Source organism: Microcaecilia unicolor, chromosome 4 (assembly GCF_901765095.1).
Source record: "Microcaecilia unicolor chromosome 4, aMicUni1.1, whole genome shotgun sequence".
Taxonomy (NCBI): Eukaryota; Metazoa; Chordata; class Amphibia; order Gymnophiona; family Siphonopidae; genus Microcaecilia; species Microcaecilia unicolor.
This window is the reverse complement of record NC_044034.1, coordinates 280,330,733-280,355,112: the sequence shown is the minus strand read 5'-3', so window position 1 is coordinate 280,355,112 and position 24,380 is coordinate 280,330,733. Positions and strand designations below refer to the sequence as shown.

The window sequence follows — 24,380 nt, the reverse complement described above, 5'->3', positions numbered from 1 at the left end:
TATAAATAAAACAAGAAAATAAAATGATATATTGTACTAACTTCATTTCTTGACTAGCTTTGAAAGCTAGAACTTTCCTAGGTCATGAAGAATGTTCTGACCTTTGAAAGGTTAGTCAAATAAACAGATATCTTCTGTTTATTTTTTGTTTTTGTTTTCATTATTGTAAAATAGGATGAATATAACATACAATTTAAATAGTACAGATTGATCACACCTGGCAGTTAATAGTAGCTCCCCACAGCTATTATGAAGGGACAAAGGAAATTAAGGTGGTGACTCATAATTTTTTGATAATGAACATGCACTTCACAAATTGGCAGAGTGTTCTACTTTTACAAGCCATTGCACATTTGACACACTTGTCTATGTTTAAGTTTCAGATTACCGTGACCACCATGGTTAAGGACTAAAGGCTCATTTCTTTAATCGATAGGTGAGTTTATTAAATAATTGGCTTAAATAGTTTTTTATGTAATGCTCATTTTTGTGAAAAGCAGTGCTGCGCTTATCGCTTTGCACAGAAAAATTCAGAGGTAATAATTTCTTGTTGCTAATTTTGTGTAGACCAAGGCAGTAAAGAGATTGAATGTAACCTCCTAGTCAGTCAACTATGCTATATTTATGTTTTCGGTGTTGATAATGAGAACATTGCCTTTGGCCACACCTTTTCTGAATGCAAATGTTCTCTAAAGATTACAGTATCAGGAGCATTCTGACATTTTGACTGCAGAAATATTAATGGAACGGGACCCCCGGTACAAATGATTCAGTCATCTGTCACCCTGATAAATGGATTAGTGAAAGAGGTGTTCCAGTGGGGCACCGTAGCCCAGAGGGCTTCTAGCTAATTATATTTAAGTTGTTTAGCACTGCTGGGAAGCAGCATTCAAGCAACTACTGAAAGCTTTGGTGCAGTATGCATCATTAGACTACGTGTTCAGAAACTCATTACCCTTTCATGCTTTGTACTGGATGGATTCTAGGAAGCTGGCATAACAGAGAGAGATGGAATCGATACATGAACAGGCATTTTAGGTAGCTTCTGATCCATTTCTTGGTTCAGCAGCTCCTGGCTAATGTTTTCTGCACTACCAGTCTCTACAAGAGCAAACAGCAAATATTTTAACTAATCTCAGTCCAGATCTGTTTTTAAGGAGAAGCCATGCCATGTTAAAGCAGGTTAAGCTTGACAACGAAAGCCAGAATTATAATGACATAAAACCAAAGAATGTAGAAATATATCAAAGAACCAGCAATTAGCACTATTTAAAAAAAAAAAAAAGATTCTTTATTTTTTTTTTATTTTGGGGACGACATCGGGCTTGCTTTTATGTTCGTGATTTAGGATACATTAATCGACCACTGTAAATAGTACCTCCGTTACGTTGCTGTTTTATGGAAAAGATGAACCACAAAGATAAGATATTTTAGCTCAAATGAAGTATAGAACATATAATAGATGTGTAAGTAGGGTTAGTATATGGCTCGAGAAAAAAGAGGACAGATTGAGCCAGTCCAGATTGTAGGTAACCGTATATGTAAGCACTTTATTACCTATAAGAGTGATTGAAGTAATTAGACTGATGTACTTTTAAAGCAATAGTAGGAGCATAAAATATAAGAGCAGATAAGAATTCTAAAGCTCATCTAGTTTTTTCAGGTTACTTCCTGGTTCAAAGCTGTAGGCTGTAGTAGACTGACATATTTCCCTTCAGTTTTTATATCTGCAAGATACTGGGAGGGGGATGGGAGTTTTCAAACTGTTTGAGTGCAAAGTCTGCAGCAGTGGCGAAGCTACATGGGGCCTGAGGGGGCCTGGGCCCCCGTAGATTTGGCCCTGGCCCCTGGCGATGATCCCCATCAACCCCCCTCCCGCCACCAACCCTCCCCTGCTGCCGCATCAGACACCTTGTTTGCTGCAGCCGAAGAGAGTCTTCTTTAGTTCAGCGCCGGAGTAGCGCCTTCGTTCAAGGAAGTTCCTGCTGTGATCAGCTGTTTCTGACGCCTTACGTGCAGGACGTAAGGCGTCAGAAACTGCTGATCACAGCAGGAACTTCCTTGAATGAAGGCGCTACTCCGGCGCTGAACTAAAGAAGACTCTCTTCGGCTGCAGCAAACGAGGTATCTGATGCGGGAAGGGGGGGTCCAATGTGGCGGCAGCGGCGGTGGCTGGGGGGGCGGCGGCGGGGGGGGGGTTGGTGGCGGAGGGGGTCCAATGTGGCGGCTGGGGGGCGGCTAAACAGTGCCCCCCCTCCCAGCGGGGTCTGGCTACGCCCCTGGTCTGCAGGCACAACTCATGGGTGGGAGGGAGAGAAGGGGGGCAAGCTGCTTGTTGATGGGAGGGAATAGAGAGGAAGGGGGCATGTTGTACATGGAAAGGAGGGAAGGGAAAGGAAAAGAAGGAAATATAGCACATGGATGCAAGGGAATGGAGAGGAGAAGGGGACATGCTGCTCATATATGGGAGGGAAAGAAAGGGGGGGAGCATGCTACTCATAAATGTTTGCTTTTTTGGAAATGTACATCTTTTCTAATTTTGTATTTAGACTACGGAAGAAAATGCATTTCTGTTACTTTTACCAGTATTTTCACTGCTTATAGAATCTGGCTTTCTTAGAGGATCAAGGTGACTGTGTGGTGGGGGCAAATGTGGTAACCCTACCCCCTCATCTTATTTAACACCAGCCTTGTAGACTTATTTGTCCCAGACCTGTATCAGGAACTAGACTTTTTCCATTGGGCAGGCTTTTGAAAGACGTACATAGGGGTTTTTGTTCATGAATTCCCTGAATGGATATAGCTGATAACTTGTTTTATTATTTGCTTTACTATTTCTATATGTTTTGTTTTTAGATACAGGTTTTTAGATTGTAAAACACCTAGATGGACTTCTTGGTCAATTGTTAGTCTAGTAAATCTTTGTACGAGATAAATTAAATTTCTGTGGTAAATAGCACACACAGGTTAGTACAGTGCACATGTATTTGTTTTTCAAGCCTGCCTGAAACATGACCCCAGGAACATATCCCCTCCCACTCTCTATTCCTGTTGCTTGATTTTTATGTTGTTACTGATTTCTTTGCATCTACCCTGTTAATATTGTAGTTCTTTCTGTCTTCCTTTTGTTTCAGAACTGTACACCGCTATGATCTGTGAGTTATTTAACGGTGGTATAGCAAACCTAAATAAACTATAAATGACAAAATACGTACATAGTGATACTGTGGGCATGCAAGAACCAGTTGATAACCTTAAACCAGGGCTTCCCAAACCTAGCCCTACAACCAGTCTTCAGGATATCCACAATAAATATGTAAGAGGGAGGAAGTGACGTCACGGACCGGGATGGCAGCTTGAACGCGGAGCTCCATTGGGGCGCTATTAAAGAGAGCAAATCCCGTAGATTTGAGCAGCATCTCAAAGCTTGGATCGCAGGGGAGAGATCCCAGAGCTATGCCACCGAAGAAGGGGCTGGAGTGATTCCGTTTCATGACAGAACAAAGCAAAAAAAAAAATGCTGCCAGTCTTGACGAGGCCAGAGTGGAGCGAGTCCAAGATGGCGGCGAGTCCAGCTGTAGCCGAGGAGGAGCATGCTGAGGAAGGACTGGAGGACTCTGGTGAGATTACTAAATTGGATGTGGTGGGTTGGTTTCAGGACTTGAAGGCCGATCTGGCGGGGGTCCGAAAGGATGTCCAAAACACCCTGAGAGAAATTAGGGCTGAAATCCGCGACCTGGGAATGCGTGTCGGTGAGGTGGAGGAGGGGATGGAGACTCTTAAGCAGGACATGGGAAAACTCCATAAAGTAGTGAATGCTGACACGGTGGAAGTGCAACAACTAAAGGAGCTGTTGGAAGATCTAGAGAATAGGTTGCGCCAAAATAATTTGAGATTTAAAGGAATCCCAGACTTGGATATGTTCAGCAACTGTGAAGCAATGATTTGAGAGCTGTGTGGGCACATATTGAATCACGAGGAAGGGGGTCAATTACCAGACCGCCACATCCAGAGAGCGCACAGAGTGGCTGCCCCCGGAGCGAGATTCCAACCCAAAGGACATTGTAGAGTGTTTCGCTGATTTTCCCACGAAGGAGTAAATATTGTCTAAAGCGAGGCAGCAAAAACAGATCCTTTGGAAGAACTGCAAGATTGGAGTGTTTCAAGATCTGGCATGGACTACTTTACAAAAGCGTCGATCCTTTAGAGAAGTCACGATATTCATGAGGTCAAGGGGGATCAGCTACAGGTGGCTATTCCCCTTTGCGATGTGGCTAACGGTGGATGGGAAGTCACGCAAAGTAAAGACCCCGGGTGACGCCTGGTCAACATTGCGATCTTTGAGGTGTAGAGGTGTTCCAGTACAGACGGAGTTACCAGAGACCGCCAAGAAACCCAGATTGGATTCAGCATGGCAGACGGTGGTGGATCTACTACTACGACTACTACTTAACATTTCTAGAGCGCTACTAGGGTTATGCAGCGCTGTACAGTTTAACAGAGAAGGACAGTCCCTGCTCAAAGGAACTTACAATCTAAAGGACGAAATGTCAAGTTGGGGCAGTCTAGATTTCTTGAGTATGGTATGGTATGGTGGTTAGGTGCTGAAGGCGACATTGAAGAGGTGGGCTTTGAGCAAGGATTTGAAGATGGACAGGGAGGGGGCCTGGCAAATGGGCTCAGGGAGTTTATTCCAAGCATGGGGTGAGGCGAGGCAGAAAGGGTGGAGCCTGGAGTTGGCGGTGGTGGAGAAGGGTACTGAAAGGAGGGATTTGTCTTGAGAGCAGAGGTTACGGGTAGGAACGTAGGGGGAGATGAGGGTAGAGAGGTAGGGAGGGGCTGCAGATCGAGGCCATTTGTAGGTTAGTAGGAGAAGCTTGAACTGTATGCGGTACCTAATCAGAAGCCAGTGCAGTGAAAGAAATCTGATAAGCAGGCTTCCTGAAGGAAAACAGACTTAAGTGGACTGGCGACAGATTGATTACTTTGCTGAGGACATTATGCATAAGTACATAAGTAATGCCATACTGGGAAAAGACCAAGGGTCCATCGAGCCCAGCATCCTGTCCACGACAGCGGCCAATCCAGGCCAAGGGCACCTGGCAAGCTTCCCAAACGTACAAACATTCTATACATGTTATTCCTGGAATTTTGGAGTTTTCCAAGTCCGTTTAGTAGCGGTTTATGGACTTGTCCTTTAGGAAACCGTCCAACCCCTTTTTAAACTCTGCTAAGCTAACTGCCTTCACCACTTTCTCCGGCAACGAATTCCAGAGTTTAATTACACGTTGGGTGAAGAAAAATTTTCTCCGATTTGTTTTAAATTTCCTACACTGTAGTTTCATCGCATGCCCCCTAGTCCTAGTATTTTTGGAAAGCGTGAACAGACGCTTCAAATCCACCTATTCCACTTCACTCATTATTTTATATACCTCTATCATGTCTCCCCTCAGCCGTCTCTTCTCCAAGCTGTATAGCCCTAGCCTCCTTAGTCTTTCTTCATAGGGAAGTCGTCCCATCCCCGCTATCATTTTAGTCGCCCTTCGCTGCACCTTTTCCAATTCCACTATATCTTTTTTGAGATGCGGCGACCAGAATTGAACACAATACTCAAGGTGCTATGCATAGGGGGTCGGGTGGGGGTAGGGCAGGTATGGCACCCTGGTGAGAGTGGGGAGCATGTTGGAACATTGTGAGGGGTGAGCTGAGAGATTGAATTGGAGGGATTTTGGGTGTGGGAAATATAATTGTGTGGGTCTGGGGGTGGAAGGGTGGAGGGATGCTAAACAGGAGGGTAACGGTTAAGTGAATGCAGCAGATATGGGGGAGTGTGGGGTGACGGGAGGGCAGGGGATGGACTGTTGTGAGGCCAAAGCCTGGGAGAGTGTGTTTATTCCTCGTGGGATGGCTGATCTACTGATAGAGAGATCGGCTAAAGGGAGGGGGAGGATGGGGGAGGGACTGTGGATATGTTAAAGCAGGGGAGAGTGGGTTTGGAACACGGGGATTGGCTGGGGAGAGGGGAAGGGGACAAGGGGATGGGGGGGGGAGAGGCCTTACTGGTGGGTACATGGAATGTGAACGGGCTCAATAATCAGGGATGCGCAGTAGAGTATTTAAGGAGTTGAGCAGGCTGAAGTGGGACGTAACGTTTTTACAAGAAACACACTTAAGACCAAGAGATACTCACATGCTGCGTTGTAGGCCTTTTTCAGGAAGTGGTGGTACATCAGGGAGAAGGACCAAAGAGGATGGGGGGAGTGGCCATATTGATAAGACAAAATTGTGGGATTGTGATTAAAAAGGTGTGTTGAGATACTAGTGGGCGCTGTGTGGCCCTTAGAGGGTGGTTGCAGGGCAAGGAGCTGACATAGATCAATATTTATGCACCGAATGTGGGGCAGAAGAAATTCTTTCAAACCTTAAAAGGAGAGATTCTGGGATTTGTTGGAGGGCAGGTAGTGGTAGGGGGGGATTTTAATCTTGCCCCGGATGCAAGGTTAGACTATTCAACAGAAGGAGGGCAGCAGAGTGGTCCTGGGCGGAAGGCATTTTTGCAATGTATGAAGGGGTTGGAAGTGGTGGATTGTTGGAGTTTGCTACATGGGGTGCAGCAGAATTACACCTTTTACTCGCATGCAGCGCAGACCTATTCCCTTATAGATGGGTTGTGGGTGCATCGCAATGGGTGGCATATAGTGGAGGCGGCTGAGATAGAGACAATTTGTGTTTCTGATCATGAGCCAATGTGGATTAAACTAACTGGGCTGGGTCATTGCAGGTGACAAGGAGTCTGGAGACTTAATGAGTCACTGCTAGGCGATGAGAAAGTGAAGGAAGATATTAAGCTTAATATTCAAGAGTTCCGTCGCTTTAATGATAATGGGGAAGTAACTGATGGGGTGTTATGGAATGCGTTGAAGATAGTGATGAGGGGGGCCTTGATTAAGTGGGGATCGCGCAAGAAAAGGGAAAAAGGACAACACTCACTAACTTTGTATATGAGGTTATTACATTTAGAAAAGCTGCACAAACGAAACCCTACACCACAGATATGGGAAGACCTTAAACAAGTGAGAGGGGAAATAGCACAATTGCAGATGGCAGACGTTGATTTCATGAGAACTAAGCTAAAGCAGCAATATTTTGAGTTCGCCAATAAATCAAGTGCAATGTTGGCCTGTTATTTACGGGCAAGGAGAGGGAGCTCCCTTATCCAAAAGTTGAAAGATTATGGGGGAGGTTGGCACTATGCTGATTCAGATATTGGAAAATGCTTTGTGCAATATTACCAAGATTTATATAGTGCCTCTAAGGGTGCATCGGCTGCAGATATAGCTCGTTATTTGGATCAGGTTCCATTACAACGATTGGATGAATCTGAAAGGGCTCAGCTTGAGAAGCCTATTAGACTAGGGGAGGTACAGGGGGTGATAAAAATGCTTCCTAATGGTAAGGCCCCAGGATTAGGTGGATACTCAGTGAGGTTTTACAAATGTTTTGTGGAGGAGCTGGGAGATTTATTGGTGCGAGTGGGTAATGGCGTTTTGGAGGGCAATGGGCTCCCGGTATCCATGTCTGAGGCTGGGGTAACGGTCCTGCCTAAACATACGAAAGATCCCACTGTTTGTGATTCATAAAGACCTATTTCACTTCTGAATGTGGACGCAAAGATAGTGGCTAAGATCCTGGCTAACAGATTTTGTCTAGTGTACTGCCGAAATTGATTCATATAGATCTGGATTCATCCCAAAGAGGTAAGTAGGGGATAACATAAGGTGTACTCTTCATTTAATATGGGAGGCACAAAGATCCCAGTCTAGTACAGCTATGTTAGCCATAGACTCAGAAAAGGCCTTTGACCGGGTCAGTTGGGGGGGTTTGCGAGCAGTGATGAATCACATGGGCCTTGGAGATAATTTTGGTACCTGCCTGGCAGCCTTATATGCAGATCTGAAGGCATGCCTTAATGAGGGATATACATCTTTTTTTTCCAATTGGTAGGGGGACTAGGCAGAGATGTCCCTTGTCGCCTCTTCTATTTGCACTGTACATAGTGCCGTTAGCAGAAATGATACGTCAACATCCAGATCTTCGGGGTATTAGGGTTGGAGGGATTGAACATCATATTGCGCTGTTTGCGGATGATGTGCTACTTTATGTGGTGGATCCAGAGCAGATCCTTAGGGAATTTGAAAGCTATGCTGGTTTATAGGTTAATATGGATAAAAGTGAGCTATTGAGGATTTCTCTAACCCACATGGAAGAGAGTAGATGGAGAGCACTGTTTGCTTTCAAATGGACTAAGAATCACATTCGATATTTGGGGATTCCCAGGAATCTGAGAAGGGTGTATAGTTTAAATTATGGGAGGATCGTGGACCAAATTCGGGTGGAGTTATCCCGATGGAAGAGGTTGTGGCTTTCCTGGTGGGGGCGCGTGGCAGTGGTGATGAATGTGCTGCCTAGATTGTTGTTTCTGTTTCAGTCACTGCCAGTGGCAGTTCCGAGGTGGACACTTAAACAACTGCAGGGTTTTCTGTCACAGTTTATTTGGGAGGGCAGACATCCCCGTTTGGCAGGACGTGTATTGTGGGGGGGGGGGGGGGGGGGGGTACAGCGGTGCCCAATATTGAGTGGTATTATTTTGCTGCCCAACTGTGGATGATTATAGACTGGGAAAGGGGAAAACAAAGCCAGCTAGTCAGGTGGAGCAGTCGTATAGCCCTCATAGGCCAATGAGTTCCTACTTGTGGACTACTGAAGGACTGGGAGTGATTTTGGTTGGGATACAAAATCCGTTGTGAGGCATCTGGTGGAACTGTGGGGAGAAGTGCGGAGGAAATGGGGCCAGACCGATAGGGTATCTACACTTGTGCCTTTGTGATGGGAGCCAAAATTTGGGGCTGGGAGAGAAAATGCCATATTTGTTTGGTGGGAACAAATGGGTATATTGAATTTCCGAGCTGTGCTACAGGGGGGTAGGATGAAGAGTTTTGATACGCTGTGCTCCATGTATGGCCTGCCTGAGGGAGATATTTTTTCCTATTTACAGATTCAACACTGTGGGGACACTGGTTTGGAGGGGGGAGAACCCTCAAGAGATGGAAAGTCTGGAAAACCTGTGGCGTTTGTTGAGGAGGATACCCCAACCAGTATCAGTGATTTATAAATTTCTTAGGGGATGTGATCCCAGGCCATTTAGTTTTCAGGGGGCTTGAGAAGAAGATCTAAAGTGCCGCTTTTCTGATCAGGAGTGGGAAGTTATTTGTGGGGAGGTTCAGAAAGCCTCGGTGTGTGTTTTGGTGCAGGAAAATGCATACAAAGTCCTCACCAGATGGTATTACACACCGGAGAGACTGCAGCGGATGTATCCGGGTACATCGGGCTTATGCTGGAGGTGTAAGTCACAACTGGGCTCATTTTTACATATATGGTGGACCTGCCCCAGAGTGGTTCCCTTTTGGCAGGCTGTTATGAAAGCGTTGGTAATTTTGATCGAGTCATCTTTGGTGTGCAGTCCTTTGGTATGTCTCTTGGGTTTGCATAACAAGAGGGATTCTTGGGAGGAGAGCAAATGGTTGCGATGGGGGCTGGCAGCAGCCATATGCCTCATAGCACAGCATTGGAAGAAAGTAGACCCCCCCCCCAAGATTAGGTGATTGGAATTGCAAATTGGGTCAGTTAATACAAATGGAGCGCCTTACGGCATACCGCAGGGAGGGGTTTCTGCAACATAAAGGTGGGTGGGCTCGATTCCATCAGCGATTAACACACATTTAGGATGGTGGAGAATTAGAGGATGCAGGTGGGCTTGGAGGGGGTGGGTAAAAGGAGGGGAAGGGGTGGGGGAGCATGTCCCAAAGAACCAAGGGGCATTCTCATATTGTGAAGGGGCTGGAAGTGGTTGGAGGGCTGGGAGAGGGGATGGTGCATAATATTGGCGCACAGTTTACGTGGGGTGTGGAAGTTGTTTGTAGGACTATTATAAAAACACATACTGTAGAGGAGTTTATGTAGTTTATGTCTTAGTCCAGTAATTGTTGGCCCCTGCGCGGGCTAGAGCGAGCAAGTTGTGTTCTTTGGGAAAGTTGACTGGTACAAAACTATTATAATAAAAAATTTAAAGTGGAAACAAATATGTAAGAAAAATTTGCATACACTAGGGTCTCGGGATCTGCAAATTTATCTCATGCATATTTATTGTGGATATCCTAAAAACCAATGGCTACAGGGTCCCCAGAATAGATTAGGGAATCCCTGCCCTAAGCATTAACCAGCAGACAAAGAGCAGCTTTTATGTTGACTAAGGACAGCACAAAGAGGCAATGATTAGCCAGTTACTGGTAACAGTATCTCCTTCAACAGTTTGATATAATCTCTGCAGTGTTTCTGACATTATTTAAATACTTGAGCATTAGGAGTTATAGTAGCTGTTAATTTTAGTGAGCCCAGCCTGTGCTGGCTCCAGTTGGAAAATGGCTGCCATGACCTCCGGCAACCATCTTGCGGAACTGGCGCTGGAACTTGTGGCAGCCATTTTCACTACAGAGATTGCATGGGCAGGAGCATGTTAGGATCGCTTCTGCCCCAGCTTGCCTGTGGACCACCAGGGCTGTAAGGTAGACCTGGGGAGGGGGCTTCAACTTCAAGGAAGAAGGAAGTGAGGAAATGGGAGTTTCCGTTTGAGGGGGGCAGAGGCAGTGGCGGTTGTGGTTACAGGATACCTTGGGGAAGGGAGGGAATGGAAGGAATGCCAGATGCCATGGGAGAAGGAAGGTAGGCCCAAATATAAACTAAGATTTAATTTTTGATGTTTTTATTTGGTGAAAAATCTCTGTTTATATTCAAGTATATATAACTGTCCCGTCGTCCGCCGGGACCAACACTCACCTGCTCGCCGCTGGTGCCAGTGGGCCATGGGGCCCGGGCCCGCCATGGAGGGCCGGCCTTCGCCGCAGGTCCTCCGGTGGCCGGCTATCGCCGGCCAGTGGGGAGAGGCGGCCATTGTCTTCAGTCCGGCTACAGAGGATCGCTGGTTGTTCTCACCTCGTTGCCGCCGATGGCCGGCTTTCCACTTCTGGGATGGAACCCCTGCAACATGGCGCCGGCGGAGGATAGCCGGCGTCTCTTCCGGTTGCGGGAGCAAGCAGGGGAAGCGGTGACTAGCGTCACCTCGGATTGGTTACCTGAAGACTCCACCGCAGGAAGCACCAGCTGGGGCCCCGCGCTAATGAGGAGGACTACTTAAGGAGCACCACTCCTCCTAGCCAGTGCTTCGGCTTCTCGTTTCTGAGAGCTCCACATCGTTGGATGGAACTCTGTACCTTGCTATCGGATATTGCCTGCCTTGACCCTTGCCTGCTACCGACTCTTCTTGACTGCTGCCTGCCTTGACCCTTGCCTGCTACCGACTCTTCTTGACCGCTGCCTGCCTTGACCATCGCCTGCTACTGACTCTTCTTGACCGCCGCCTGCCTTGACCATCGCCTGCTACTGACTCTTCTTGACCGCTACCTGCCTTGACCCTTGCCTGCTACGGACTCTTCTAGACCGCTGCCTGCCTCTGCCACCGCTGTCTTCCACGCCAGCGCGCCAGTTCCCCGGGACCTCGGACCAGTTGACTTCCGGGAATCCAGAGCCGTGCTGTCTGTGGGGCCTGTCCGCCCCCTGTTCCAGAAGCCCTGTAGGTTGCCCGCACCTGGATGCTCAACTTCCAGGGAACGGCGGCCTTCCCAGGCGAAGAGTGGGGGTGGGTCGGCTGTCCTCTGGAGAAGGAGGGGTTCACTCCGCCGTCTCCAGCCGGATCCAAGGGCTCACACCAGCAAAGCTGCTCATCCTTTGGCGGAGCAAGACAATAACCCAAGGCTTTTCTGGTTAAAATTCCAGGGTTTATTGATAGAAAACATGCCAGTTGTGGCCATGTTTTGCCTCGAAAGACTGTATCAGGGGTCAGTGTATGTTTATGAAATCAGTCTTAACATAATCAAAATGTTAATGTCAGATCAACTGCAAAAAAAAAAACCTATCTTCAGCTGTTATGCAAGGGAGGTAAATAATCTGCCATTGGGTGGGTAAATAATTTGCCAATAAAATTTGGTTATTCTACTTTTCTTTTAACAGGTAGCAAACCCAAAAGTATGGTAAGAAGAGCATCATAAAAATCATGCTTCCAGCGTGACTAACAGAATCCCATAGCGAAACACTTTTCAGTCTGATTAACTTATCAAGAGAGCAAAACTGCAGAAATTGATTCACTTGAACCTGTTTTCATCAAGATCTCACTGTGGTAGTCATCTTAAGTAGAGGAGTGTGGTAGCCTTGTTAGTCCACTCTTAAGGTTATCAATAGAAATCAAACAAAATAAAACATGGAAAAGAAAATAAGATGATACCTTTTTTATTGGACATAACTTAATACATTTCTTGATTAGCTTTCGAAGGTTGCCCTTCTTCGTCAGATCGGAAATAAGCAAATGTGCTAGCTGACAGTGTATATAAGTGAAAACATTCAAGCATTACTATGACAGTCTGACAGGGTGGGAGGATGGGGGTGGGTAGGAGGTATGCATGGGGACATCAGAGCATATCATTGATATTCTAACAGGATGGGTGTGGATAGGTGAGGGGTGGGGTGATCAACAGAGACATACAGCTTTATGGTTTATAATGGGCTAGGAACTCCAGATCCTTGTTAAGTCCTTTCTGTTGGGTGTTAAAATATTCAATCATTCTGACTTCAAAGGTCTTACGTTCTTGTATGGTTTTAAAGTTACCTTTCAGGATTCTCACTGTGAAGTCACTGGTACAGTGTCCTGGTCCTGTAAAGTGTTGACCAACAGGTGTGGGAACCCTACTGGCACCAGCATTGTTCATGTGATGTCTATGTAAATTGAATCTTATCTTAAGCATCTGGCCTGTTTCTCCAATATAGCATCCTTCGTTACATTTTTTATACTGAATGATATATACCACATTGGAAGATGAGCAAGTGAAAGATCCCTTTATGTTGAATATCTTTCCTTTGTGGATGACTTTGGGGTCCTGTGAAATATTTTGGCATAGTTTGCAACTGGATAAATTACAGGGAAGTGTGCCCTTCTGTTCCTTTTCAGTCTGTGATGGAAGTTTACTTCTGATTACTTATCCACACCCATCCTGTTAGAATATCAATGATATGCTTTGATGCCCCCATGCATACCTCCTACTCACCCCCATCCTCCCACCCTGTCAGACTGTCATAGTAATGCTTGAATGTTTTCACTTATATACACTGTCAGCTAGCACATTTGCTTATTTCCGATCTGACGAAGAAGGGCAACCTTCGAAAGCTAATCAAGAAGTGTATTAAGTTATGTCCAATAAAAAAGGTATCATCTTATTTTCTTTTCCATGTTTTATTTTGTTTGATTTCTATTGGTAGTCATCTTGAAATTCAGATGAGAAGGAGCTCTGTAATAGTGGTTCTCATCCCAATCCTTGAGCTGCAGCCAGTTTGTTTTTTAGGATATGCACATTGAATATGTATGAGAGATTTGCACGCGTTTCCTTAATTGTGTGCAGAATTTATCGTATGCATGTTATTGAGGTTACTCTTGAAAACCAGACTGGCTGTGTTTGTCCGAGGACTTGGTTGATTACCACTTTCTAAGCGAGGAAATATAATTGTTTTCTATCCAAGGAGAGAGAGAGAGATATCTATTCTACTGCCTGGCAATAATAAACCCCCTCAAAGTAATCTATCTGCTTCCAAGGAATAGAATTATGACCTGGGAATTTGCAGCATAACATATTTAGTGGCTATGTAGTTAAAATAAGAGGATCTTTCTTCTTAAAGCAGCTTTAATTTAAGACTCTGAATTACTGCAGTTTAACAGGGCTTACTGTGGGATGCACTCAGGAGTCCTGTGGTAAAATCCCAATCTGTGCGTGCAAATTGTGTGCTAAAAAAAATATATATATATATTTTTGTGGAGGACAGTGGGTGTTTCTGTGCTAAACAACGCATCGACTTTACTGCACGTTAACTGGTAAGCATAGGATTAGCGCATGATCCCTTAATAGGTGTTAGTAAGGGCTCACATAATTTTTTTTTAATGGCCACGTGCTGATGACAACATTAGCACATGGTTAGTAATTGAAATAATGGAAAATTGGCCATTTTCCGGCTGCGTTAAAAATGGCTTTAGTGCGCGGGAAAGACCTGTGTAATGGTACACTAAGGGCACTTTTTACCGCAGTTTAGGGAAATGGGACTTGATATACTGCCTTTCTGAGGTTTTTGCAAATATATTCAAAGCGGTTTACATATATTCAGGTACTTATTTTGTACCAGGGGCAATGGAGGGTTAAGTGACTTGCCCAGAGTCACAAAGAGCTGGAGTGGGAATCAAACTCAGTTCCCCAGGATCAAAGTCCACTGCACTAACCACTAGGCTACTCCTCCACTCCCTTGTTTTAGCGGAATAGTTTCTTTCTGCTCCTCTGGGCTTCCTGCTCAGTTGGAATTGGTCTTTATTGGACTGTGGTCCCCATGAATCTTTATTTTAAGTTACTTTTGTGTTTTTCCCATATTTTTATGTCACTGTAGCAACTGAACCCATCCATCACAGTGTTAAGCCAGGAGCTGCAGGGCATTGCAGCCTTCAGAACCTGTCTAATATGTATCCTAAGTCTGGCTGAAGCTCTCCTCTATCCCCCCTCCTCCACCCTCCATTCAGTCCAGGACGTGGAAGCTAGGCCTCATATTCAGTTCTCTGCATGGCTGAACCCAGCGCTTGTCATTTCTTTGGAACAGTTGCATTGGCAATTTTGACACCACACCTGCGGCTTTGATGATCCTTAACTCTGCTCACACTTACAGCCATTTTATCAAAGCATTGTTTGTAACACCTTTCAGTTTGAAGTACTGTTGTATTTGACCCCTGAGTCATCAGACTTTCCCGCCGTTATACGGCCCTGTGTCGAGTCTTTTCTGGTGCCTTAATAAAGAACACTTTTGACGACACTCCCCATGTGGAAGTCAGTGGTTTATCCTCTACTCCTCTGGTTTCTTTATACTCAGCGCTTGTCATACAGCCACTGGGCTAACTCCACTCTAAATTAATATTGGGTTATGTCAGAGTCTGATCAGTGATTTTTATAGTTTTCTAAAGTGGGTAAAAGAATGAGCCATTTCAAAATGTTAGCATCAGAGGGGGTGAGAGATTCTGAATATACTTAACCATGTCTGGGAAAACATGACTAAAGGTGTAGATCCAAAATGGCCGATTTTCACATTATGGGTCCAAAAGCAGTCACATGTTTGAACTTTGGTAACTTATATATTTTTTCTCATAAAAGGATGGAGTTTGGACTGTTGTATTACAAATTGTTTGCTCTATTAAAATTGAAACCTATTAGAATTATTTCTGGTGACTTTAGTTGTGTTTTCCCAGAGATGGTCCCATATTGTCTATCTGAAATGGCTAAGGGAAGGGTGTGAGAGGAGGAAAAAAAGGGGGGGGGGGGATAAGGCAGAGGTGGCCTGTGGGGTGTTGCGTTCTCGAGGGCCTTGGCATTCTGTCAGGTCCTCGAGGCAGGACTGGAGTTCGTGAGCCCTTGGGCCACTGCCGAGGAGCGGCAGCGGCAGGCAAGACCACCTCGGGACTGGAAACACAGAAGAGCAGTACTGGAACTCTGGACTGGAGTAGTACAAGGCAGGCAACTAGAACAGATGAGACAGGAACAGCTTCACCTGCACCTAGCCACCGTTCCTCCGGAGTTGAGCTCCGAAGTGCAGGCGGCCGGCAGGACTTGCAGGATAAGGCAGGAACTGAAGATCCAGAGGACCCACCCTGGGTCTGGGATACAAGAGGGCAACAGGGCACGGAACTAGACTCAGACAGTGTGCTGCTGCATAGCCACTAGCAAGACCCAGAAGACAGACCAAGGAACACAAGGCGTACAGAAGCTAGCAGGAGCAAGGACTAGGGCAGCAACACACTAGATGGGGATCCGGGAATACCCACAGGGTAAACCCTCTAGCTAGGTGGAGACAGGATACAGGAATAATCACCCAGGAAATACACACTAGCTAGACAGATACAGGATTCAGGATATACACTCAGGATATACAAGCAGGATTCAGGATATGCACACAGGATATACAAGCAGGGTTCAGGATAGGCAACAGAGCGAACAGAGTAAACCAGGAAGAACAGGCCAAGGGTCTGAAGACACAGCCGCTTCCCACACCAAGTGGGAACTCACAAAGGCTGAGGCTTCACATGCAGACAGAGAACAAACACGGACAGAGGCTTCACCCCAAACACAGAGTAAGCCAGGAACAGAGGCTTCACCCCAAACACAGAGTAAGCCAGGAACAGAGGCTTCACCCCAAACACAGAGTAAACTAGGAAGGACCCGCAGTCCACAGACAGACAGTGGCAGGGAAGACCCCCCACAGAAGGACAACAGAGACACAGACACAGAAAAAAACTGGGCTGGAACCCAGAGAGAGGCTAAGCAGCAGACACTTACTAACCTGACCTGGCCTAAGAGCATAACACTTATGCAAAGGCACTGACTGCAAGCACAGCACTTCCTTATGAAGGCTCTCACTGATGAGTCACCAGCATTAGGACAGAAGCAGGAAGTACACTGACCCCAAAGAGAGGCTTGACACACATAGGAAGTGAGCTCACAGGAAAGACAAGCAGGAGCCATCTTGGAAGCTGGCACAGAGCCGGTGGCAGCCATCTTAGATGCTGGCTCCCTAGAGAGACATAGCCCACCCAGTTGAGGTCTAGTGAAGCAATCAGGTTCATGCTGGAAGCAGCCAGCACACCAGGACAGAGACAAGACTAACACAAACACAGACAGAAGCCAGCAGAGCTGCTGACCCCCAGAAAGAAGGTAAGGCTGAGGGTGGTCACGGCCACAGACGTGACATGGGGCTTGTATGGAGACTCATTGCAGCCTGGCCTTATTTGTATAAATCAGCCTGGTCTATTTCCCACTCCATTCTATCACCATTGATCAGCATTTATCATTCGATAATGTGGTCTTGAGTGTCTTCCATATACTATGGAAGTTAAAAAGGGTGCATCTTTTCTTCCCAATCTCCACACTTTGTACTATCATCCAGTGTTTGGTACTATCCAAATTTGATTATTGTAATGCCATATATGTGGGTATTAAAATCTCACACCTTAAAAAATTATATACAGCACAAAATACCGCTGACTGCCTTGTATGCAGTGCTCCTCGCTTTGAGAAAACTTCCCCTCTCTTAAAACTTCACTGGCTTCTCATAAACGCAAGTATCACCTTTAAAATATGTGTGACTGTTAACCAAATCATAAATGGTTTATCACCCTCCTACATGCAACAACTAATTGATTTACCTTCACGTAATACAGTGAAAACATCTAGAGAATACCTCATGCTCCATTATCCAAACTGCAAAGGTCTTTCTTGCAAATCAGTCCTTGTCACAGGTTTCACATATCAGAGTAGAGTACCAAACTTTGGAATTCTGTACCCAAGCAGTTAAGATACTTAGAAGATTATCTGAGGTTCCATAAATTACTAAAGGCTTTTCTATTAAGTACATATCTTCTCAAAAGACTAAACTAATGTTGCCATCTTATATGTTTCAGCATAACCAACATAAAGACTCACCTTTTTAAGAAGGCATACCCCACAGATCTGACATAAATACCGAATAATGTAATATGGCAATTTAATCAGGAAACGGACAGTATTCAACCCCGACCCATGATCACTCCCTAGCATTTTTGATTGAGATGAACCACCCCAACCTATTTACTGATATTTCTTTTTCTGTATTTGCCACTGTGACAGTATCCCAACACTGTATTTGTTCACACCGAAGTGTGTAACTACCTCTCCGGAACTATGTAAGCCACTTTGAGCCTACTAATTATAAGTGGGAAAAGGTGGGATACAAGTGTAACAAATAAATAAGTCAATAGGGACTTAAAAATGGGGCTGTGTGTGAAAAAAATGCTGTTCAATGGTAGGACCAGCCTGGGGGATAAAAAACAAAAGAAGGGAGGAAGAGAGAGATATCAGGAAGGAACTGGGAAACAGAGGTTTATGTAGGGAAAGAGGAGGAAGGGAGAGTTTAGAGAAGCTGGATGGATTGGCAATTTATTAAAAAAATATAGTCCATAACTATTCACAGTTCTAGGTGAGGTACAATAAACATACATAAAAACAATTAAAACATATAATCAAGATCAAGACAGTCATATCTATTATAGGTAAACATTTCAATCTCCATGCATCACTATGTGCAATTACCAGTCCTCTAATAAACACATCTTTATTTATACTTAATTGGTAATGAGTTACCAAATGCCTGATAAAACATATATCTCTTCATCTGCTTCCTAAAGAGAAAAAGAGGGAAAGAAGACCATAGAGGAAAGGGAAATGACAAGAAAGTATAAAACTAGAACAAGTAGCTATAAGAGAAACAAATACAGGAGAGGCTCCTGGCTGTTTAAATAACATGTCCTGGGCTAACCGGGTATATTCAGTGACACCTAACTGGAGGTCTAGCACCTTAAGCTTTTGTTCTTAATGAACCAGTGATTTTTTTTGTATGTTGCATCCCTTCCCAACTCACTTTTAGTCATTGCAGCAACAATGACCTGAAGGCCATGCATCAGGATGTGAAGGAGTCAACAGAACGGAGATTGCTCTGCTTCCTTAAATTCAGCCCACCTTAATAAGACCATAGGGAAACCAGAGGCAAGGGTAGGCCCTGGAAAAGAGCATAACAACTTAGGCCCAGAAGAGAACATGGAGGCCCAGGCAGGAAGAAGGAAGGTTCTAGAATGTTCCTAGCTGGAATGCTAAGGAGTTTGCATGTGTGGGGATCTGTTTTGAGCCTGCAAGGTAAACCAGGCACATTTTCTGTTGAAATAGTTTTTCTTTTGTTCTGAATCCGAGCTCTGCTGGTCTTATTTGGACTCCCCCCCCCCAAACCTCATCACAGGCCCAGAACCCCAGCCGCTCACACATGCCCTGTTACACAGGGCTCCTAGAACTCTGCAATCATATGTTCTAAATCTTACAACTGAATTTTGCCATCTCATAAAGACTATGGCGCCTCCTTGAGGGGCTTTGAACACCATTTTTGCAGCGGCACTAACTCCAACCAACCTGGGGAGCAGAAGTGCAGAACCAAGCATCAAACCCAGGTCAGTTCACATGGCATGGCATTGCCACTAAGCCATCTGGCTGTCCCTGCTGACTAGTTTTTATTAATGTTTGCACAGAAGGGTTACACTCAAGCACAGTTTCAGACTGTGACGTGTGTTCCTATTCTCAGTTGCACAGGAATAGGTGCTCTCTTTCTCTCCCCCCCCCCCCCCCCCCAGACCTTCTTTCATTTCTCATGGTTTCTGTTTTGGTTAATTATACCAGAGATGCTGAAAGAAACCTGCTACCAAAAGACAGAACCTTGACAGTAAAGAACAGTTACTGGTATTTAATTCTCGCCACTCATTACTTCTGAAAAGTAAAGCCCTTTCTGTGATGTGTAGAGCACAGGTTTATTTTTTGCTTCTGCAGAATTTCTAAAGAATTTGATATGACTCATTTTAGTGTGTGTGTGTGTGGGGGGGGGGGGGGGGTTCGGGGGCAATATCTTCAAATGAGTTAGTTTTTTCACATACCATGACAGTGATGAACATCATTCCTGAGCCATGGTATATGGAATATGATATCAATCTCTTAAATTTACGGTTAACACTCACTGTAGTACTTGTATTGTGCCAAAGAGAGCTTCCTTCTGCCATTTGTAAGATGTTACACTTCACATTTTCACATTTCAATAAAATAATTATCTAAGTGATTTATAATAATGTCAAGGGTGTAGTGAAGGAGAATGGATTGATTAGGAGGCCTAAGTTAGAAATAATTATTGCAAGAGATGCAGATTTACCTAAGACACAAAAGGAGGGGAAGGGAGTCCGTTAATAAAACAGAGAGTGCCAAATAGGGATGAGAGACTACTCTCAAGGGCTACGTCCACCTCAGGAGAGAACAGGTAATAAATTAGCCAGTGGAAAAGGCCTGTTCAAAGTAACAAGTACATGTATAGGCAATGTTTCCAGGTATGCTTGAAATTCTTTCCAATCAGGCCTGTGGCAGCCAAAACAATAGAAAACATTGGGGTATCCTAGGACTTGAACTGTATTTCTTGGTGCTGGAGGATACTTTCTCTCTACACGATTGAATAGTCGCTTGAGACCTAGTGACACCTCTATCATCAGTGCCATCCTGGTGTTTTTCTTGTTTACCACTATGTCCAGTTTCCTCACATCTAGCTTTTTATCAGTCTTATTTTGTGTGGTTGACCTCATGTGCTACAACAAGCTAGGAGCACTTTGCCATGTTGTTAAGTAGCATAAGACTTGTCTTTAGAATGTACTTAATTCAGTTAAGGCGGTTTGCTCAGTGTTACCAGATAGCTCCAGGTCATGGAGGACATTTTGAACCAGTCCATGTTTTTACTTCTATTACTGGAGCCATCTAGTAACCCTTGCTTAACAATGCGAGATTCAGGCATATTGGTTGATCTTCTAGTTGGCTTTGTCTGTAAGCATAGTTCCCACTTCATCAAGTTGTGTTATTTGCAAATAGCTGAAGAAAGTAACAATGAAAAGCAGAGCTGGTCTTTTTAGCTCATAAACATATCCCTCTGGGGAGGAGGACCAAAGAATTGGCATTGTCTTGGTAGATTCTTCCTATTTCAAAAGTGTGTTTACTACCGTCAACTGTCGACAGAAGATGTTAGGTCCATCACTGGAAACCCAAACCATTTGTACTCTAATCAACTTGAGGATTAAGATTCCTATAAAAATGGAAACAAACTCCAAAACACAGCAGGTGAAATAATGAACTATGTTCAGTTAAGAGATTTTAAGCCTAATCTATATCTCAGCATGCACATTCATTCTGTGGTGGGTACTTATTTCTGTCCAGTAATCTCACATTGCACTACAGTATTCTTATGTTAGAATATATATAAAGTGTTACAAATCTCAAAGGAGGAAAAATTAGCATTGGCAAGGAACAGAACCATTCCTGTACAGAGACGTCTTGCTAATGACTCGCTGAATTCAGAGGTTTTAGAATTCTTGGATATATGCTTTTCAGGTTGAGAACCCTTTGCCTAGATTTGGGTGTACATACAAGTTTTGTGTATTTTTCTTTTCCTTGGGCGAGTGGGAGGAAAAAAAAGAGAAGAGGATGCACATCTTGGGGTGGGTGGCATTAATCATGGTTGTGAAAGGTGATCGAATACCAATGTAAACGGCTCCAATTCAAGTTTAGGAATGACTAATGAGTGGGGATGTTGAGGGGGGGGGGGGGGGGGGTCTGTGCATTTACAAATGAATGAGGGGTCAGCTTCTACCTCCTAATTAGATGCCACATTATGTTTTTCTTTTTTTCCAGTATGTGTAGATTTTTTTCTCAGTGCCAAGTGCTTGTTGTTGCTGCCACGTCTGTGTGTTATTAGTCTGCATTTCTGTGGGTGGATTTAGCTGAAATTTGATAGAAGAGGGGGAGATGCCAACAAGCCTTCTAAATTTTGGTCACATATGCTGAGAGAACAAGACCATCCGTTATTTGGCAAAAGCAGGAGAACTGGGACCTAAAACAAAGGTTAGGAAACCTGCCACCTTTTGTGGTGCTCTAAGGGGGTAATTATACAAATGGGTGCCTTTATTTAGGTGCTGTTAAACACATGAATTAGGAGCTCTTTCTGTAATGGAACATGGGCATCCAGGGTTCTTTATAGAATGCTAGCATAACGTGGTATCAGCACCTAACATTTATATGCCCATAGTTATAGCAGCCATAGAATTGGCGTAAGAACAGGTACCTAAATGAGACAAGGATACGCATAGCTTACTGTATTCTGCAAGTTAGACACATAATTAGGAGCTCCACCCATGTTCCTCCATCCTGAGCCCTTGCAAATACATGGTATGTAAATTAAGAGGGTATTTGAAGGATAACACTTAAGCATCTGGATTGTAGAATTTCCCTTGAAGGGGGTACCCTTCTCTAGCATTTCTATAAATGTTAATATTGATAGGGAATTGAGTTCTTGTGGTAGATGTCTGACTGACAGTGCTGAAAACTCAAGTCCCTCCTTTATCCATACAATAGATACAGCCAGGGGCAGCATTGGCATACATTTCTCACACTATTCTGCCCCTATCCTGGAAGGGTGACCATTTGTAGAGGTCAGTGGGTAATTTTCTGTTCTTGATCATCAGATGTTTACCTATAAAGCTTAGCTTAGCTTAGCTTAGCAGAGTTTAAAAAGGGGTTAGACGGTTTCCTAAAGGACAAGTCCATAAACCACTACTAAATGGACTTGGGAAAAATCCACAATTCCAGGAATAACACCTATAGAATGTTTGTACGTTTGGGAAGCTTGCCAGGTGCCCTTGGCCTGGATTAGCCGCTGTCGTGGATAGGTTGCTGGGCTCGATGGACCCTTGGTCTTTCCCAGTGTGGCATTACTTATGTACTTATGCACCTTTTTCTCTCCTTAAAAAGTCTTGCTACACCTCAGTGTGCTTACCATACTGCTCTTGTGATCTATCCTCTAGAAAGCTTGAATTATAGTATTGCTTTTTGATCAAGTGGAATCTTAGCACGTCATATTAAATGGTTGCCATGTTTGTTGGGATGTTGTGGGGCGGGGGACGGGGACTATTGTTTTGTATTATGTGTAGAAGTAGCTATGCAGATCATCTCGGGCAATTTTGATGAATCATGTACTCAGGTTACTCTAAATAAATAACCGAATGTCTGTAGCTGAAAAATGCAAATACAGGTTTGCTTATGACACTTCCTGTAGGGTCATATGTCTCACAATGAAAGTTCTGACATGAGATATTAGTTTACCGTATGAAATGTAATCAAAACAGAATTGAAATTGTGCTTCTAAGTAATGAATGTGACTTCAATAATTCTGCTCTCGTTGTTCATTTGTTCGTATTCAGCCGAATAGATTTAAATTTGAATACAAATAAAATCCGGGGGCTGTACTGTGCTGAATCCTACTGAAATAAGCACTTGATTTCTGATTTCATGTTGCTTCTTTTATTATTTGTTATGTTAAAGCTCAATGTCCATTATTCGTATTCATATTTGGCCGAATAGCAAAATATGTAATTAGGTACAGCTCTAGTGTAACCCCTTTTTTTTGTTTTATATTGTAATAACCTGGTCGCAATCCCTCTGGGTTGGTGGCCGGCTTGCCAGTAGTCCTCCTTTCTGAGTTTCCAAAACTCCAGGATTTTCAGCAATCCCAATCCTCCCTCCAGTAGTCCATGCATCCAGTCTTTTCAGGCAACTCAGTTTTTTAGTTCAAGTCTGTTTATTCTTCTCTCCTCCTTCCCTATCACAGCTCCATTCACTAAGGCAATATCCTAGGCAGTTTCAAAAAGAAACCACAGCAAAAGCAACCCCTCCCCCCTATAAATCCCAGTCCAGATTTCAGTCCTCCTGGTTTCAGTTTTTTAAAGTATTTTGTTTTGAGTGGTTGCAGGATGGCAGTACACCTCCCTCTACACAGCTACATGACTCCTGTGACCACCCACTGCCCTCAAATCTCTGCAACCCTCCACCAGAGTACAATCACAGTCCATATCCAACTGCTCCTCCAAACCTGGCAATCCTGTACTCTCTCCTTCTCCTTCCTCCAAAAACTCAATTAACTCTGGCTCAGGGGCGTAGCCAGACAACAGATTCTGGGTGGGCACCAAGTGTTCTTCACCACCACCACCACCAAAAAAATATCTCAGCTGGCGAGAAAACGCTTCTTTCCACCTTGGCTTACCATGAAAGGGAAGTCTTTAGCTGACAGAGCTTGGGATCTCCACCAGCTACCACTAAACGTATACTACTGTTGGGTGGGCCTGAACCCTAAATGGGTGGGCCCTGGCCCACCCAGGCCCACCTGTGGCTACGCCACTGCTCTGGCTCCCTCACAGCTTGCCAGTTACTTCGCCCCACCCCCTCCCAGGCGGAAGGTATCTTGTATTGATTTCTGACCCACGGAAATTGTCTTCTCATCAGTGTGCCTCCTTCTGGATGTTGATCACCATAGTGGCTTCTCCCTCCACTCTTCCCTTCCCCTTCTCCAATGTGCAGTCCCTGGCAGGTTTTTGAGTACACCTTCCTAATACCTTCTGGGACGTGTAGTTTGGCCCCACACCTTATCTTACCGGGCCTGGATTCTCCCACCTCATCACAATATATAACCTGTTATCTAGACAACAGATCTTAAAGCTGATTTTGTAGGCCTGTTTCATACTTTTTGCACATGATTGTTCAGGT

The 24,380-nt window shown here is 44.6% G+C and overlaps 1 protein-coding gene across 5 annotated transcripts in view; it reads left to right on the top strand.

Annotated features, from left to right (window-relative positions):
* TBL1X (transducin beta like 1 X-linked) overlaps window positions 1-24,380 on the top strand; it is a 473,837-nt gene that overhangs the window by 271,964 nt on the left and 177,493 nt on the right. For all 5 annotated transcript variants that reach the window (XM_030201627.1, XM_030201624.1, XM_030201623.1 and 2 more), the window contains one exon: window positions 378-436. The gene's annotated coding sequence lies outside the window, so the exon portion shown is untranslated. The remainder of the gene's footprint in view (window positions 1-377; window positions 437-24,380) is intronic.